Source organism: Trichechus manatus, unplaced genomic scaffold, assembly GCF_000243295.1.
Source record: "Trichechus manatus latirostris isolate Lorelei unplaced genomic scaffold, TriManLat1.0 scaffold00230, whole genome shotgun sequence".
In the NCBI taxonomy this organism is placed as follows: domain Eukaryota; kingdom Metazoa; phylum Chordata; class Mammalia; order Sirenia; family Trichechidae; genus Trichechus; species Trichechus manatus.
This window is the reverse complement of record NW_004444166.1, coordinates 1,067,121-1,085,586: the sequence shown is the minus strand read 5'-3', so window position 1 is coordinate 1,085,586 and position 18,466 is coordinate 1,067,121.

The following is an 18,466-nucleotide window of genomic DNA, read 5'->3' as shown; positions in this document are numbered from 1 at the left end:
AAAAACAAAACCTACAAAAACAAAAGAAATGAAAAAAAAAATCCACAAACAAAAGGAACTCAGCACAGGAGAGTAAAAGGAACAATGAAAACGTCAGCATCACAAAAAAAAAGCACTACAAAATGCAGTCCCACTCCTAGGAATATATCCTAGAGAAATAAGAGCTGTCACACTAATAGACACCCCCATGTTCATTGAAGCACTGTTCACACCCATGTTCTTTGCACACGCATGTTCCTTGAAGCACTGTTCACAAAAGCAAAAAGATGGAAACAACCTAGAGCCCATCAACAGATGAATGGATAAACAAACTATGGTACATACACACAATGGATAAAGAACAATGATGAATCTGTGAAGCATCTCATAACATGGATGAAACTGGAGGACATTATGCTGAGTGAAATAAGTCGATCACAAAAGGACAAATATTGTATGAGACCTCTACTGTATAACTCATGTAAAAGTTTACACACAAAAGGAAACAATCTTTGTTGGTTACGAGGGACGGGAGGGATGCGGGGGCACTAAACTGATAAGTGGTAACTTTGGTGAAGGGTAAGACAGTACACATTACTGAGGAAGCCAGCACAACTTGTACCAGGAAAGGTCATGGACGCTCCATAGACAGTTCCAAACTCCCTGAGGTACTGAAATGCTGGGCAGAGGGCTGTGAGGACCATGGTCTCGGGGAGCAAATAGCTCAACTGTCATGACACAGTTTATAAAGACAATGTTCTACATTCTACCTTGGTGAGTAGCATCTGGGGTCTTAAAAGTTGTGAGCATGCCGGTCCGCAGTGAAGCAGGCAAACAGCTGTGCTGTGTGCATGCTCAGGAAGCAGTTTCCACATCGAGAAAGACCCGGCAGCAGAGATTCTGCTTGGACACTCCGAACCAGTGAAAAGCAGCTCCCAAGAGGCTAAGATAAGTACATGCGTGCACCCTTTCACGGGGATTTAGAAAAACAAAAAAGTCCATTTGGGAAAAACCTCTCTCCCTTTTACTTCCTTCCTCCACGCTCTGCACCGGGAGTCCGCTGGGCCAGAAGGAGATCCCAAAAGGCGCCCTGACCCATTCTCCTGGCCTTGGAAAGGGAACAAACAAGCTACTGGCTCCCCTAAGCCAGGAACACAAGGTCGGCAGAGCTCCTTTGCTAGGCACAGGTATCAGGGGTCCATAGACTCTGAGTGCCTTACACCCCTGTATAAATTTGTGGGGACCCATCTCAACAGCGTTAGTCCTCACTGCCACAGTACAACAGGGCAAACATCTGAAGTTTAACTTCAACTGCTTCAGCTGTGAACTGGCAGATTTGTGACCCTCGAAACAGCCCTGCCCCTTAAGTAGGCACTTTTGTCCATCTGCAGCAGGGGCTTGAGGACTGGTAGTAACACCTAAAGTGCCTAGCCACCTGCTACAGGAGTCCAAGAAAAAGTGGTGTCCTCGAGTCTTTACAGCCAACAGAGTTGGGTGCTCATAGTTCAGCTGCAAAACTCACCTACTACGCACCCTAGAGAATAGGGACACGTTTTCCTTTCAGACTCTAAGGGGCAGCCGTAAGCCCATTGCCTGGCTCAGCGGATCCCTTACCACAGCCAGAGTCCAGTGCCTGCACCAATCACCCATGCTTCTCTAGGACTGGGGGTGAGAGCCTGCATCACACACTTGGTGACCGACTGCCTGACCATCTGAGCTGAACCCATATAGGAAAATTTAATGGATTCCTGTGTGCACATACTTAGTTACAGAACTAACTACCTGGTGACAGGATGTTAGAGATCCAAAGGTGTCAAAAATTAAAAGCCTGTGAGCAGCCATCTAAGATACTCCACTGGTCTCACCCTTTCGGGAGCAAGGGAGAATGAAGAGAACAAGATATAAGGAAAAGATTAGTCCAAAGGTCTAATGGACCACAGCTACCACGGCCTCCACCAGACTGAGTCAAGTACAGCTATATGGTGCCCGGCTACCACCACTGACTTCTCTGACCAGGATCACAATAGAGGGTCCTGGACGGAGCTGCAAAAGGATGTAGAACAGAATTCTAACTCACAAAAAAAGACCAGATTTACTGGTCTGACAGACAGGAGAAACCCTGAGAGTATGGCCCCCAGACACCCTTTTAGCTCAGTGATGAAGCCCCTCCCAAAGTTCACCATTCAGCTGGGGATTGGACAGCCTCATAAAACAAAACAGGACTAATGAGGCACAGCAGTTCAGGGACAAGGACTAGAAGGCAGGAGGGGACAGGAATGCTGGTGATAGAGAACCCAAGGTTGAGAAGGGACAGTGTTGACATGTCATGGGGTTGTTAACCATTAGCATAGGGCACATAGGGCAATATGTGTACTAACTGTTTAATGAGAAACTATTTGTTCTGTAAACCTTCATCTAAGGTACCAAAAAAAAAAAAAACAAAAGAAAGAATTATCTATGTGAGATCAAATTGACAACAGCAACTCAAAAAGTTTGATGGGAAGCCTAGGGGACAGTAAGTTGAAGATAATGGTTATGGAATAATTTGGAAAAGAACAGTGAAAATAGCAGCACAGCTGGAAGAATGTAATCGATGTCACTGAATTGTACATACAGAAACTTTTGAAATGGTGTAACTTTGGCTATGTATATTTTCACCAAAAAAAAGGTCCTCAAGGTCAAGAAGGGAGAGTGTTGACACGTCGTAGAGTTCTTAACCAACGTCATAAATAATACGTGTAATGACTGTTTAATAAGAAACTATTTGTTCTGTAAACCTTCATCTAAAGTACAATAAAAAAATTAAAAAAAAAAAAGAAATCATCAAGCAAACATTCAAATGGCAGATATAAAAAGCTCTAAAGAGAACATCTAACAATGGTCAGAACTTAAAGATAAAGATTTAGGGATCAAGTGGCTAGAGTTTAGGATAAGCTAATTTAGTACCTGACTGTGGAGGAGAATCTTGTCACACTGTAGGCTTTCCGGAGCTAGAAAGGGTCTGATGGCTGGCAGCTAGAAAGAGCCTGTGGTGGCACTCAGCCATGGTTCCCTTCCAAGCGCTGCAGTCTGTGCCAGTGTACACAGAGAGTGCATGGCTCCACCTCGAGGAGCAGAGCCTTGGCTCCTCCACGCACACTTCTAGGGAAGCCCAAGCTCATACACATTGGAGAGAGAATTAGGCTAATGTGCTTAAAAAACTAAATAAGATTTCTCACTACATTTGGAGAGCCAGTGGCCTCCTGTCATGAATTGAACTGTGTTTCCCTAAAAAGGTAAGTTGAAGCCGTAGCTCCTGTACCTGTAAATATGACCTTGTTTGGACACAGGGGTGGTTTTTTGTTATGTTAATGAGGTCTGTCTTAGTCTGGGCTCTCTAGAGGAGCAAAATGAGTGAAGCTAATATATAAATATATATAAAGAGATTTACTTAAAGGAAATGGCTCAGCAATTGTAAGGAATGGCTCATGTAATCGTGGGGCTGGCAAGTCCCAAATCTGTGAGTCAGGCAGCAGGCTGAAGACCTGTGCTTGCTCATGTGGTTACAGGGGCTGACGAATCCAAATATGCAGGTCAAGTGGTAGGCTGGAGGTCTTTGCAGGCTCATGGAGCTGCAGGGGCTGGTGAAGCCGAAATCTGCAGGTCAGATGGCAGACTAGACTTCTACAGGCTTACATCCTAAGAACTGGAGGTCAGGTGACTAGAAGAGTACAGGGTCCAGAGAGAGAGCGAGCCTTGCTAGAACACCCATTTGTATACTAGAGGCATGCCACACTCCTAATGAAACTCCCATTTTAACTGATTGGCTGATTATATCATGGAGGTGATTACATTATATTATGGGACAGTAATCAGCACAATCAATGTCTGTCAAATCTCGAGAATCATAGCTTAGCCAAGTAGACACATAACATTAACCATCACAGTGTAATACGAGAGTAGAGTGGGTCCCAAACCTAGTCACTGTGAATGGTGATTACCAAAAGACAGAATAGACTCAGAGACATATACACAGGGGAAATACCTGCCATATAATGAAAGTCTACAAGCAAAGAAAGCCAAGGATTGCCACCGGGCACCAGAAACAAGGCGAGAGGCCCACAGAAGGAATTGATTTGGACTTTTTGCCTCCAGAACTATGTAAAAATAAATTTCAGTTCTTTAAAGCCACCCACTTGTGGTACCTTTTGTTAGGGCAGCACTAGGAAACTAAGAACCTTCTATCTTACTCATTTTTCAATCAGTTTGATTCCACGCCAGAGCGTTTTACTAACTCTACTGGGAACAGGTCCTTGGGGGATGATGCCTGGACATAGTAGGCGCCCAACAAGTATTTGTAGCCCCCTGGCCAAACTGCTTATAAGAGATGGACATTGTGATTGAAGAAATTTGTTACTTCCTTGCATCCTCTTTGTAGGAAGCTGTAAATAGACAAACAAATCACGAATAGATCCATAGACAATGCTCTAGTTTTACATATAATGTTTTTGAGGAAATATATGTGAAAGACAAGTAAAATACAGATTCACAGGCTGTAAAGAGCTGTCTTTTAGTAAGATTAAACACACACAGACATGCACACATATATTTATTTCCTAATTTGATCTCATCTTTTAAATATAATTTTAGTATTGGTCTAGTATATTGTATATCTTCTCTAGTTTTCTTCTTTTTTCATATTGTTGCTTACTTTATGTCCAATGAGCAGCAGAACCTAAGGATTTGCTCCTTGCAGCACACCTAAATATTCCCGTCTTTGTTTCTATTACACTGTGTTTATGAAAACAGCTATTCCTATTGCTAATATAGGGGCCCTGATGGCACAGTGGTTAAGTACTCGGCTGCTAACTGAAACATCAGTGGTTTGGATCCACCAGCTGCTCCATGGGAGAAAGATGTGGCAGTCTGTTTCTGTAAAGATTATAGCCTTAGAAGTCCTATGGGGCAGTTCTACTCTGTCCTATCGGGTCACTATGAGTCAGAATTGATTCTACGGCAATGCGTATTGCTAATATCTACCCTTTCCACGTTCAGCTTTCCACTGCTATTTCTCAATAGGGAGAAAAAGTAGTTAAATTGTCTAATAATTCTACAAACAGAAGTTGTCATATAGATAAGCATGGGGATGCTGATGAAAAGGAATTGGTGGTTGGCAGGAGGAGCCAGTAAGTAACATTTGAAATGATTGTTCATCGATTCATGGACAAAATTTCAGATGTGCACAAGAAATGCAGTTTGGAGGAGGGGCATCGAGCCTAAAGTGCATAGTGCTCTGAAGTAATGTATGAACATCTGGGTTTACATGTAAAATATATTTGGCCCCCATAAATGCTAATTTATCTGGGCAGTTGTGAGACTGAGGCAGGGTACTAACATTTGTTGTATACTTAATGGTGTAGCAGGCATCGTAGATAGTAGGCATTGTACACGCACACACATATACAAAAAATTTCACATATTCTCTTCACCAGCCTTGTGTTGATGTGTATAATCTCCATTTTTCAAATGAGAATACTGAGGTGCAAAAGCATTAAACAACGTGCCCAAGGTCTCAGAGACAGTCCGTGCCAGACCTGAGTGTCTAGTACTCCGCCAGAGGCACTGCCAGCTGGAGGGTGTTTGAGGTGATCTATAACATAACCCGAAAGCAGTAAGACTTTGCTACAGCAGTTCTCGACCTCAGGCACTTTGATCCTTGGGATTTTGTCATGGTGTAGCGATTTCCTGGCAGGGAAGAACAATTAGGTTCCTGTGAAATACCCTGGCATCTATCCATCCCCCCTGAACGGAGCATGGCATCACCCCCTCCACAGCCAGCATAGAAGACATACTGGGTTTAAGGCTAATATGTTCTTTTAATAATTCTGGAAGCCTACCAAGAGCAGACATCATTTGAATTTGGCATGATTTCACTGATGCTTGTTGCTCATAATTTCATTATTCTCCAGATGTTAACATATTTCTCTGTGATGCTAATCTTTCTTTTGCCAATTATCTCTGTCAGAATTATAAACCAGTTGTCTTTTTGGTTATTTTTTCACACGTTTATTCCACTAAAATGTAAGCTCCACAAGGGTAGGGAATGTGTTTGTTTAGTATAGCGATTCTATCTTCAAAGCCCTAAAAGAGTGTCTGATGTAGACTATGTGCCCCATAAATGCTTGCAGGAAAGAACAAATGCAAATCAGACCCACAATTTTCCTATAGTGTGGATGTTATTAAAGCAGAATGCATAAAAATATTTTGAATGATTAGATGGTTAAAAAAAAAAGTCCTTATGTTTCTACTTGTAGATCATCTAGTGAAAACTTTGAATCCCAGAGTGATGTACTCCTTGGCCCCACATGCTGGCTCCAAGAATATGAAACTTTTTTAGCAACAATATTAGTATGGAATGACTGGTGCTAAAAGTCATCCTACATATTTCCAATTAAAAATGGTACTCTGAATAATCCACCTTTTATTATCTATATCACCTCTCCAGTCTGTGTGTTTCATTAATTGACAATTTGTTATCTCTATTTTTAATCACTCAGTAAGAGATGGAATTAATTTTTCCTCAGTCTTCTTTCATTTCTTGGCTAAACACATTCATTTTTAATGATTTCAAAATATGGTTCATGTTAGTCATTTTTCTGTCTGAAGCGCTGAATTTTAGGTGGCCAGTTTGGAGGCCTAGGAGGCATTTTTGTTCTTCGCGTTGAAGTTTTAAACTGTCCTTTTCCTTTCCATATGAGCAACTGCAGCCCACATGATACTGGGCATAAAGTGTTTAAGAAGTACTGTCCAGAACTACTGCTGCTGGGGGATGGTAAATGATATTATATGAAGTGTCATGGTGCTGTGCAAATAAGGAATTCATTTTCAATTCAAACTCCAAGCAAGAAGAGACCCTTCCCTGCCAAAGGGGGTCTAAAACCCCTCATTAATATAGCGTGCAAGCAGACTCTGCCAGCGTGGGAAGAAAGGGGAGCCACCAGCGTGGAGACGCCGAGCCTGTGCATGGCATACCCAGATTAGGGGGACTGGGCAGCAGCACAAAGCAGTAGCTAACAACGTTGACAAGTAAATATTAAGCACTCACAGCCTGTTCTTTGAATAGACCCATAAGTAGAGATTTAAGCATGTGATTCAAGAAGTGGTCATCTCAGTACAGATCTCAGACAGGAGCGAGAACTCGCCAACGAGGAGCCAGAACAGAAACACTTCAATGCTTGCTTCCTAAGGAGGAACTGAGGGCTGATGAAATAACCCCATGGGTGTCCTTTTAGTTCTATGTGTATTGGTAAAATCAGTTGCCATAGAGTTGATTATGAGTCATGAGGACCCCATGTGTGTCAGAGTAGAACTGTGCTCTGTAGGGTTTTCAACGGCTGGTTTTTCAAAAGTGGATTGCCAGGCTCCTCTGGGTAGACTCGAACCACCAATCTTTTGGTGAGCAGTCAAGCATGTTAACCATTTGCACCATCTATATTGGTAAATGCTACGGGCTCAGTTATTATTAATGAATATTTTTATTTGGGGTATAAAGTTTGCCATTAAATAACTTCTGTAAGTATATAAATTCCCAGATGGGGTAGGAGGAACATTACCTCATTAATCGCATCCAGATTATTTGCTCAGAATAGACAAAACTACAGAGTCAGAAGCTTTTTCAAGTATTTTTTCTAGATCAGTGCATGTCAAAGTTTAATGTGTATATGAATCATCCAGGGATTCTGTGAAAATGCAGCTTCTGATTCGATAGATTTGGAGTGTGACCCTACCAGATCAAAAACCAAACCCATCGCCATTGAGTCGATTCTGACACATAGCAACCCAATAGGACAGAGTAGAACTGCCCCATAGGGTTTCCAAGAAGCAGCTGGTGGATTCAATCTGCTGACCTCTTGGTTAGTAGCCAAGTTCTTAACCACTGTCCCACCAAGGCTCCAAGATCCTCTATTTCTAACAAGTTCCCAGGCGATGCAAACATTGCTTGTCCAGGGAACACGCCTTCAATGGCAAGGCTCTAGATTATATAATCCTGTACACAAGTATAAAAATGATGATGCTGGTAATAACATAACATGAATTTTTCTTACACCAGAGAATGACTCTTTCCAAGCCACCCCTGAGTACTCACCTAGAGGTAGCTTTCTTGGGGTGGGAATCCTCTCTCTTATGTTCTGAGTTTAACTTTTAACTCTATAACACGTAAGAAGGTTTTTGCTCAGACTGACTGGCTGTTTGTTTTTTTGCCATTTTAAAATAAATGTTGACTTCTTTGGTCTTGAGGAAACAAAAGAAATCACATGACTTGGAATTCCTGGTGGTTTCTTGAAGATGCCTGTTCAGTTTCTCAAGCAAGGAGGAGGAGAATAACATATGGACATATTGCCAGGCTGCCCGTGCCATCTCCTGGATTGCCAGACCCTGTTGTCAAGGTGCAGCAGATGGCCAGAGCAGCAGGGCGTGCCAAATGATGCACTCCAGAGCCCTTCCACAAGGTGCTTGCTTGGGTAGCAACAGCAGAGCTCAAGAATATGCTTATCACCTTTCACAAAGACGAATTATCTGGTAGCTCTTCAGATGGTGCTATCAAAATCATCACATAGGGTGGATGATTTGCTAATGCTATTCACTGGCAATTCCACATTGTATTAGGGATGAGGGAAAAAAAACTTACTGAAAGTCTTCAAAATTTGAACTTTCCTCCCGAGCTTGAGCAAAAAGTGCTACTCGCTGATTATTTCATCCCCTGCAACACAGAAAATTAGCTCTGTGTCCACTAATCAGTGGGGTAGGTCACCACCTCCCCCTCCAACCTAATCTTTCTCTAATGTCTTCTAGAAGCTTTCTCCTCTGGACAATATGGCAGTGCTCCCTTATCATGACATCATTTCTGGGCACCATACTCTTTCTCAGAGGTTTTTGTACCTTCGCATAATGCTCTTCCCTGTCTCTTTAATAATCTAAATGCTATTCATTCTATAAGTCACAGCACGTATACCCATTCCTCTTAAGAGTCTTTCTTAGCCTTCCAAACCTAAAGTAATACTGCCTTCATCCACAATTCTTGTCAGATTCAATCGTTTGGCAGGTAAGAGTGCCTTTTTGGGACAGTTGCTTAAATTTCTTTCTTATTTAACTTTTGAAATAAACATAATTTCTCTCCTCAGTTAGCCTTATAATTTTCTTAACAGCAGCAGAAATTCTTAGAAATTTTTTTTTTATCCAAGATAGCAGGTAAGTATGTTCTTACATACTTTTTGAAATAAATCACATGGCAAATGTAGACAATGGTCTTCCTCCCAAAGGACTATGTCACTAGTGCTCCATTCAGAACTTGAGTGCTCATGAACACACCACCAAAAACAGCAATGGGGGTGCCCAAGCTGGTGCCTACATTCTCTTTCCTCACAACAATGAAGCAAGGACACACTCCTTTCTCTAGCAATTCTGGCTGTTGGAATATTGCTGCTCTGTGGAGTGGGGTGTATGGTCTTAGCCGTTTACCTCTGAAGTTAGTTAATCTTGCTCACTCTCATATCTTACTCCCTTATTACTCAAGAGACTTCTATTTCTAGGAACTCAATGACCTGTGTCTTGATTTACATTGTTTGTCTTTAGTTCAAATATTTCATTGTTAGTTTCCATAATAATGCCACAGAAAGTCGTTATGTTGTTTTGAATCGAAGTTGAAATCCTTCCTTGGAATGCGCTCCCACTAAGTTTGTGCCAATTGGCTTAATATCCCCATCACCCAGTTATTCCATGCAAGCCATTTCCAAGCTGTACCATATTCTTGGAATGCTCTCTCTTTCTGTCTGCCAAGTTATCTCTCTTCCATCATCCAAACAGCTCATGAAATCCCACCTCCTCTACACAGTCTTCCAGAACTATTTGGAAAAGGCCTAATAGCTTCTCTCTGCACCATTCAGTGTGAGCATTAGCCACTTAAGGCTCTCTCACTCCTCACTGCTCTACTAATGTTCTTACTCTTGAAATGGACACTAAGTACATACTCTGTTTTGCATTGGTCAATATTCTTCCTTTTTTTGCCTTTGTATACAATGTCCTTACATCCATATATTTTTATTCTCGGGGTTGAATTTGGACAGGTCCTATAGAAATAAGACTATAACTAAAACCCTCTGTTCAGTGCCCACGTGTAATATCATGTAGAAACAGATACTTAATACATAAGGAGATTCCTCAGATCTAATTTTTTAATGCACAAAGAAGATGGAGTATATTTAATATTTCACAAATCCACCAGGACCTGCCATAAGAACTCTGTTAGCCTTGGGCAAGGATGGCAATTTCCATGAGGATTCATTTCTCAGATGGTAGGGCAGTAACTGTCTTTAGTGGTAATTGTAGGCAGTACAAAGGGGATTTAATAAGATGGCATCATGCTGAGGGACAAGATCATAAAAGGTCATTCTCTGAGAGGGAAACTAGTAAGAACATAGAATGTCTTAGAGTAGCAAGCTAGAGAAGCTTCCTTTTTTTCAGAGAAGGCTAAAGAAAAGTGCTACTAGAAAGAATTGACAGCACCTGAGACTTGGCCAGTGCCTCACACAGAGTGGCTGGCTGCTCAATGCAGGTTTGTCGAATGAAAAAAAGAAACAGATATTGAAAGAACCATAATGAAAGCTATAACCTAACTGTTGCATTCCAGATGATCTGTCTGAGAAAATAACCAGCTAATAGAATTTTCTGGGGGCAGTTTGAAAGGTTACAAAATGGGCCAAGGAGAACAGGCAACACAGATCAAAAACAATGATCAAAATGAGAAAATCCTCCAACCATCAGCAGGGTCGAGTCGCTACAAGTCGGAATCTACTCGACGGCAATGGGTTTAATGTGAAATGATACATATTCTGGATGTTCAGTGCTGAGGTCTGGGCCCAGCACCATGATTATCAACCAGAATGCTCCTTAGAAGCGAGGATGGGGAGACTTCAGCTTGCTTACTTTGGATATGTCATCAGGAAAGACCAATCACTTCAAAAGGACATCGTGGTTGGTGAAGTAGAGGGTCAGCAAAAACAAGGGAAACTGTCTATGGTGTAAATTGGCAGGGTAGCCAAAAGCAATGGATTCAAACACACCAAACATGATGAAGATGGTGCAGGACCAGGCAACATTTTGTTCTGTTGTACATAAGGTCTGTACGAGTCAGAGCAACTAACAACAACAACAAATGAAATGAAAATGCAAGGGGCCTTGTCCAAAAATTATTAAGAATTTCAAGATGGTAACACCATAGCATTAAACCAAGCAGAAGATCCTATGTGCCCTCCAAGGTTGCACTTCTGTGAAGCCAGCCCTGACCAACACACATGAGTAGTATGATGAGTTATTGAGCACATTTAGATCATTGGGCTAATCCAATACCTGGACAAAATATCCCTCTCCACGACAAAGCTTTGCTTAAACAGGATTCAGTTTTCTAAATATCTTTATATTAGAAAAGACTTTGTTAAAGAACAGCTCAATTTTATTTATTCTGGTGCCTCTTCCTGTTTCTGAATCAGTCGTTTGCAATGGCAAACAGCCTATAAATTTTGTTTCTGACTTTTTGTAGCTGGAAAATCTTGTGTCAATCCTTTAAACACCTACCTCATCCCTCCTTTTTTTCATCTGTAAAATGGGGATGATAAACTTCATTTCTCAGGTTATTTAGTATTAACCGAAGTCATGTATGTGAATTCTTTGGCATATACGATTCACTTTCTTCACCTTTTCCTCCCCTCCTTTTTTTGCCTCACAATTCTCCAAACTCACAGCTCTTATCATCCAACACTGAACTGATTAAGTTTACAGCTCTGTAGTGTGGAGGTCTGGGTCTACACCTTGATTGTCGATCCTTGCAGGACACAGGCTGGCCAGTGAGCTGGGCTCCTTTCTCTTTTTGACATTGCCTTTGCTGCAACAGAACTTACCCAGGAAAGTCTATAGACCTTGTGGTTGGGAAAGAAAAGGATGGGAGAAAAAGACAAGAACTCATGGTGGTGCAGTGGTAAAGTGCTCAGCTGTTAACTGAAAGGTTGGCAGTTCGAACCCACCAGCCACTCCATGGGAGAAAGATGTGGCAGTCTGCTTCTGTAAAGATTACAGCCTTGGAAACCCTATGGGTTAGTTCTACTCTGTCCTATAGGGTCGCTATGAGTTGGAATCGGCTTGAAGGCAACGGGTTTGGTTTTTTTCTCGTTACCTGCAGAGTTAGGTACCATCAACTTCAGTCTACTAACAACCTATTTAATTCCAGAGAGGAGACCTGGATAAAAGATTGGTGGGTATGGAGTTGGGGAGGGATAAAGAGAGATGGAAAACAGATTCCTTGGACAAGCTGGTTGTGAAGATGCTCTAGTCTGTTTGATCAAAGTGGGGAAAAAACGCATTTGTCAAACTGTCTGCTTTGTTTATGGGCAATGTCAGTCTCGCACATCATTTGCCTCTTTGCATTAATGCACTGTCTACATTTTTCATTCACTGTTGGATGATCAGTGTCCAAAGCATTTTTTCTGCTACAGATTTATTTAAATTTACTGAACTCTCAAGCAGACAGCTTACAGCAACCACCACAATCCCCTCCTCTTCACTCATAACCAAAGACACATATCACACAAAGAATAACAAGAGTATGAGGAGGATTAGGAGAATTTTGTGTCACAGCGAACAAAGCATAGCTAGCATTATGCTTTAAAAATAATGGCTTTTCTGTCTCATGGGCAAGGAGAAATAACTTTTCCACCACATAATAAATTTATTAGCCTCTCCGACCTCATCATTCCTACCTTAACTTAGATACAGCATCAAAGACAAGAACATCTGTTTGACAGTAATATTTTCCGATTCAATATCTTAACATTCACTGCTGCTCAGTTCTCCAAAGTTACAGCATGAGCGCCACCTGGTGGGAATTTTGTAAGTTGCTTAAAACAACCATGTAAGGAAAAAGAATCATGGTTTGACATCTACTGAAGGATTTGCTAATAGGAATATATGTTTTAAGAGACCAACCATGAATCAGTACTCTATTATACACCCTTAAAAAGGTAAAATCTTTCCTTTGGTTGTCACCTAAATCTATGTTTTCCTTTTTTTGCACATCTTGTTCCTTCGACTGAAATGCCCTTGTCTTCCCTCTGCTCGTTCTTGTTCCAACCTGTTCTCCTCCCAGACATTCCTAACTCCCTCAAGATGTAGCTCAGAGTCTAGTTCCTCCAGAATGCCTTCCTAGTCCTTGTACCTAGCAGGGTTCCAACAGAAACTAATGGAACGCTAAAACTGAATCATTTGAGGAGAGTTTAATTGAAAAACCATTGACCAAGTTGTGGGCCGAGTATAGGGAATTCACAAATGATAGTGCAGAACCCTAGAATATTAACAAATGTCTCTACTATCTAGTTCAGAAAAGGCAAGGAGACAGTGGGCTGTGTGAACAGGGGTGTCTGAGAGGCCTGTGACCCATCAGAAGCGGTCTCCTCCTTCTTATCTCCTGTGGGTGCTCCTCACTGGCCCATCCCAACAGCAAACCAGAGAGCAAGAGAATCCATTCACATCAGTCTCCAGGGGTCCAGGGCAAGGGGAGAAAGGTGGAGAGGATGTGGAGAGGCCAGCAGAAAATATCAATCACTGCTGCCAGACTGGACCTCTCCCCACAGTCCTGGGCATTTATAGATAGAAGATTACAAGATTAAATATAGAGAGATAAATAGCTATACAGAAGGACTGATTGATGGAATCCGTAAAAGTTGCCCACCACATATAACTTACTCTTGCCTCTCAGACTGACATCTATACATTCGAAGCTACCTGTACCACCTTCAGTCCATGTTGTTCTGTTTCAGCGTTTTTCTTGTTTAAAGGTGTGTTAGGGACCATGTGAATAGCTCTGCTTCCAGTTCTGCTAGTATTTGCCTATTATCATTTATCACTTATCATAGAGCAGAAGTTTGAGGATTCAGTCTGATGAATTAACGTTAATTGATGTGTACCACATCATGTTCTCAGTTTCTGAGTGGCATGTCAGACTTTATGGAGCTCATTCTCTCTCGGTCGCTAACAGTTGTAATCGACAGCACACCACCACCACCACCACATCTCATTTGAAATTACTGTATCTTTGGCAGGTGCACTGGCTAATCAAGTAGGGAAAGTATGAACAGTAATTAGTTCCAAATCATGAATAAACTTCCTGGTCTTTAGAGCAGCCCTGGCCGCACAGGGGTTAAGCGCTCAGCTGCTAACCAAAAAGTTGTCATTTCAAACCCACCGGCTGCTCAGTAGGAGAAAGATGTGGCATTCTGTTTTTGTACAGATTTCATCTTGGAAACCCTATGGGACCGTTCTGCTCTGTCCTATAGAGTCACTATGAGTCAAAATCGACCCAACAGTAATTTTTTTTTTTTTTTTAATATTGGTTCCAGGAGTCTGTCCTTGGTGCAAACAGTTAACATACTTGGCTGCTAACAGAAAGGTTGGAGGTTTGAGTCCACCAGAAGCACCTCCAAAGAAAGGCCTGGTGATCCACTACTGAAAAATCGGCCATTAAAAACCTTTCGGAGTTCAGTTTTACTCTGACACATATGAGGTCACCAAGAGCCTGAATCAGCTTGATGGCAACTGGTACATCGTGCCAAAGAGAAGGGAACCCATAGAATTAACATGTAAGTGTCACATATATACTGAGAGCAATTTGTGTGAGTTGCCAAGTTAGAAGAAATTGATCATGTAAAAGCTTTCAAGAAAGTCAGTGCTGACTTTCACACATTTCTCAGGGCAGGTCACATGTTTCTTACATGACAACACAATAACCTGTACAGTGACATTTTATCAAAACTATGCTAACTTTTTTCTCCAAAAAAAAAAAAAAAAGCAAACCCATTACCATCAACTCGATTCCAACTCATAGCTACCCTATAGGACAGAGTAGAACTGCCACACAGGGTTTTGTATGTATTTGTAAACGTTCCAAAAGGTCTTATAAAATCCCATTATTCTTCTGTCATTAGGTTCATCCAGATTTGTTAGGAGGCAGGGACCCATGATTAACATCAAAATAACAAATAATATTGATTATATTACATTCAAAGGTTTGAGTGGTAATCAAAAATCTCTAGACATGAAAACAATACTGAATACAAAAAACAATTTAGAAATTACTAAGTTATATTGATGTTGTTGCTGTTGTTATATGCCATCGAGTCAGTTCCAACTCATAGTGACCCTATATACAACAGAATGAAACACTGCCCGGTCCTGCACCATTCCCACAATTGTTATGCTTGTTGATGGCATTTCATAAACTATAAGATTTTAGGTCAGGAATTAGTTTTGTAGAATATCTAATTCATATCTCTCATTTTTTAAATGAAGAAAATGAGATCAGGGTTTTGCTCATACACTCAAAGGCAGGGCTAACTACATGCAAATTTAAATCCACAATCTACATCTCATTAGTCATTGGCCAGTGCTGAGAATGTTTAAATAAAATAGGATTTTATCATGTAACAGAGTTATTTTGTTTGTTTGCTTTTTAATAAAACAACTCATGTATTTGGTATGTATTATGGATTGAATTGTGTTCCCCCCAAAATATGTGTTGGAATCCTAACCCCTATACTATGCCAAATGAAATACACAGGAATCAAATCAACTACATCTGTGGAGAGACATGATGGAGAAGCTCAATATCATCAGTCAGAACAAGGCTGGGGCCAACTGTGGAACAGACCATCAATTGCTCATATGCAAGTTCAAGGTGAAGCTGAAGAAAATTAAAACAAGTGCAGGAGGGCCAAAGTACGACCTTGAGTATATCCCACCTGAATTTAGAGACCATCTCAAGAACAGATCTGATGCAATGAACATTAAAGACTGAAGATCAAATGAGTTGTGAGATGACATCAAGGACATCATCCATGAAGAAAGCAAGAGGTCATTAACAAGACAGGAAAGAAAGAAAAGACCAAAATGGATTTCAGAAGACACTCTGAAACTTGCTCTTGAACTCTAACTAGCTAAAGTGAATGGAAGAAATTATAAAGTAAAAGAGCTAAATAGAAGATTTCAAAGGGCAGCTAGAAAAGATAAAGTAAAATATAATCAAATGTGCAAAGATCTGGAGTTAGAAAAGCAAAAGATAAGGACACACTTAACATTTCTCAGACTGAAAGAACTGAAGAAAAAAGTCAAGCCTTGAGTTGCAATATTGAAGGATTCTATGGGAAAAATGTTAAATGATGCAGGAGGCATCAAAAGAAGATGGAAAGAATACACAGAATCACTGCACCAGAAAGAACTGGTTGACATTCAACCATTTCAGGAAGTAGCATATGATCAAGTACCGATGGTATTGTAGGAGGAAGTCCAAGCTGCACTGAAGGCATTTGTGAAAAACAAATGTTGAGATGTTTCAAGAAATGAATGCAGCACTGAAAGTGCTCTCTCATCTATGCCAAGAAATTTGGAAGACAGCTACCTGGCCAACTGACTGGAGGGGATCCATAGTTGTGCCCATTCCAAAGAAAGGTGATTCAACAGAATATGGAGATTATCAAACAATATCGTTAATATTACATGCGAGTAAAATTTTGCTGACGATAATTCAAAAACAGTTGCAGCAGTACCTTGACAAGGAACTGCCAGAAATTCAAGCCAGATCCAGAAGAGGATGTGGAACAAGGGACATCATTGCAGATGTCAGATGGATCTTGACTAAAAGCAGAGAACACCAGAAAGATTTTCACCTGTGTTTTATTGACTATGCAAAGGCATTCAACTCTGTGGATCATAAAAAATTATAGATAACATTGCAAAGAATGGGAATTCCAAAACTTAATTGTGCTCATGTGGAACCTGTACGTAGACCAAGAGAACAGAACAAGGGGATACTGCATGGTTTAAAATCAGGAAAGGTGTGTCTCAGGGTTGTATCCTTTCACCATACTTGTTCAATCTGTATGCTGAGCAAATAATCCAAGAAGCTTGACTATATGAAAAAGTACATGACATCAGGATTGGAGAAAGAGCCATTAACAACCTGCAAAGTGCAGACGACACAACCTTGCTTACTGAAAGCGAAGAGGACTTGAAGCACTTACTGATGAAGATCAAAGACTACAGCCTTCAGTATGGATTAAACTTCAACATGAAGAAAACAAGAATCCTCACAACTGGACCAATAACCAACATCATGATAAATGGAGAAAATATTGAAGTTGTCAAGGATTTCATTCAATGCCCATGGAAGCAGCAGTCAAGAAATCAAATGATGTATTCCTTTGGGCAAATTTTCTGCAAAAGACCTCTTTAAAGTGTTAAAAAGCAAAGATGTCACCTTGAGGACTAAGGTGTGCTTGACCCAAGCCATGGCATTTTCATTTGCCTCATATGCATGCAAAGCTGGACAAATAAGGAAGACTGAAGAAGAATTGATGCATGTGAATTATGGTGTTGGCTAAGAATATTGAGTAGGCCTTGGACTGCCAGAAGAAGAATACATCTGTCTTGGAAGTACAGCCAGAATGCTCCTTAGAAGCGAGGATGCTGAGACTTTGTCTCACGAACTTTAGACACATTATCAGAAGGGACTAGTCCCTGGAGAAAGACATCATGCTTGGTAAAATAGAGGGTCATTGGAAAAAAAGGAATACTCTTAAAGAAATGGATTGACACAGTGGCTGCAACAATGGGCAATGTTTCCTTCCTTTGTCCATGCAATCTCTATGAAACGGAATCGACTTGAGGGCACCTAACACAACAATTACTTGTGGATTTAATTCCACCTGGGAATAGTGTTTTCTTTCTTATGTTAATAAGGCTGTATCAGTGTAGGGTGTGTCTAAACCTAACCACTTTTGAGTTTGTATAAAGAGAGCAGATCAGGCATAGAGGAGCAAGCACCAAATGAAAAGGGAGATGCCACATGGAAATCATCAAGGAGCTTAGGAACACAGAGGATACTAGAGGAGGTAAGACAGGAATTTTTGCCCAGACTAAGAGAGAGAGAGTCCTCCCACAGAGCCAGTGCTCTGAATTTGGACTTCCAGCCTCCTAAACTGTCAGAAAATAAATTTCTGTCCTTTAAAGCCACCCACTCATCATAGCAGCACTAAGAAACTAAAACAGTATGTCTTCTTCTTTATCCCTTTCTGCAGTAGAATAAATAGGAAGACTGAAATCATCTTTTTTTCCTTTCTGTGCCTACTCCCTTCCAAATAATGGTGAGAGAGTGAAATAAACTGTGGTTTTGTGGTTCAAAGTCAGAGAATTTTGGGGCAAACTTGTGTGCTCCAAAAACAGACTCATGCAGGTATCGGTTTATTACAGACTGGTAACTATGTAAAGGGAAATTTGCAAAGGGGGACAGTGATGGAGATGTGTGCGAAGGTGTGCGCAAGCAGGAGAGTGTAGGGATCTTCAAGGGTCAGAGACGTGATCTCATTCTTGAACCCCACACTTGGGGTGATGAGACCTAAGATAGGGATAG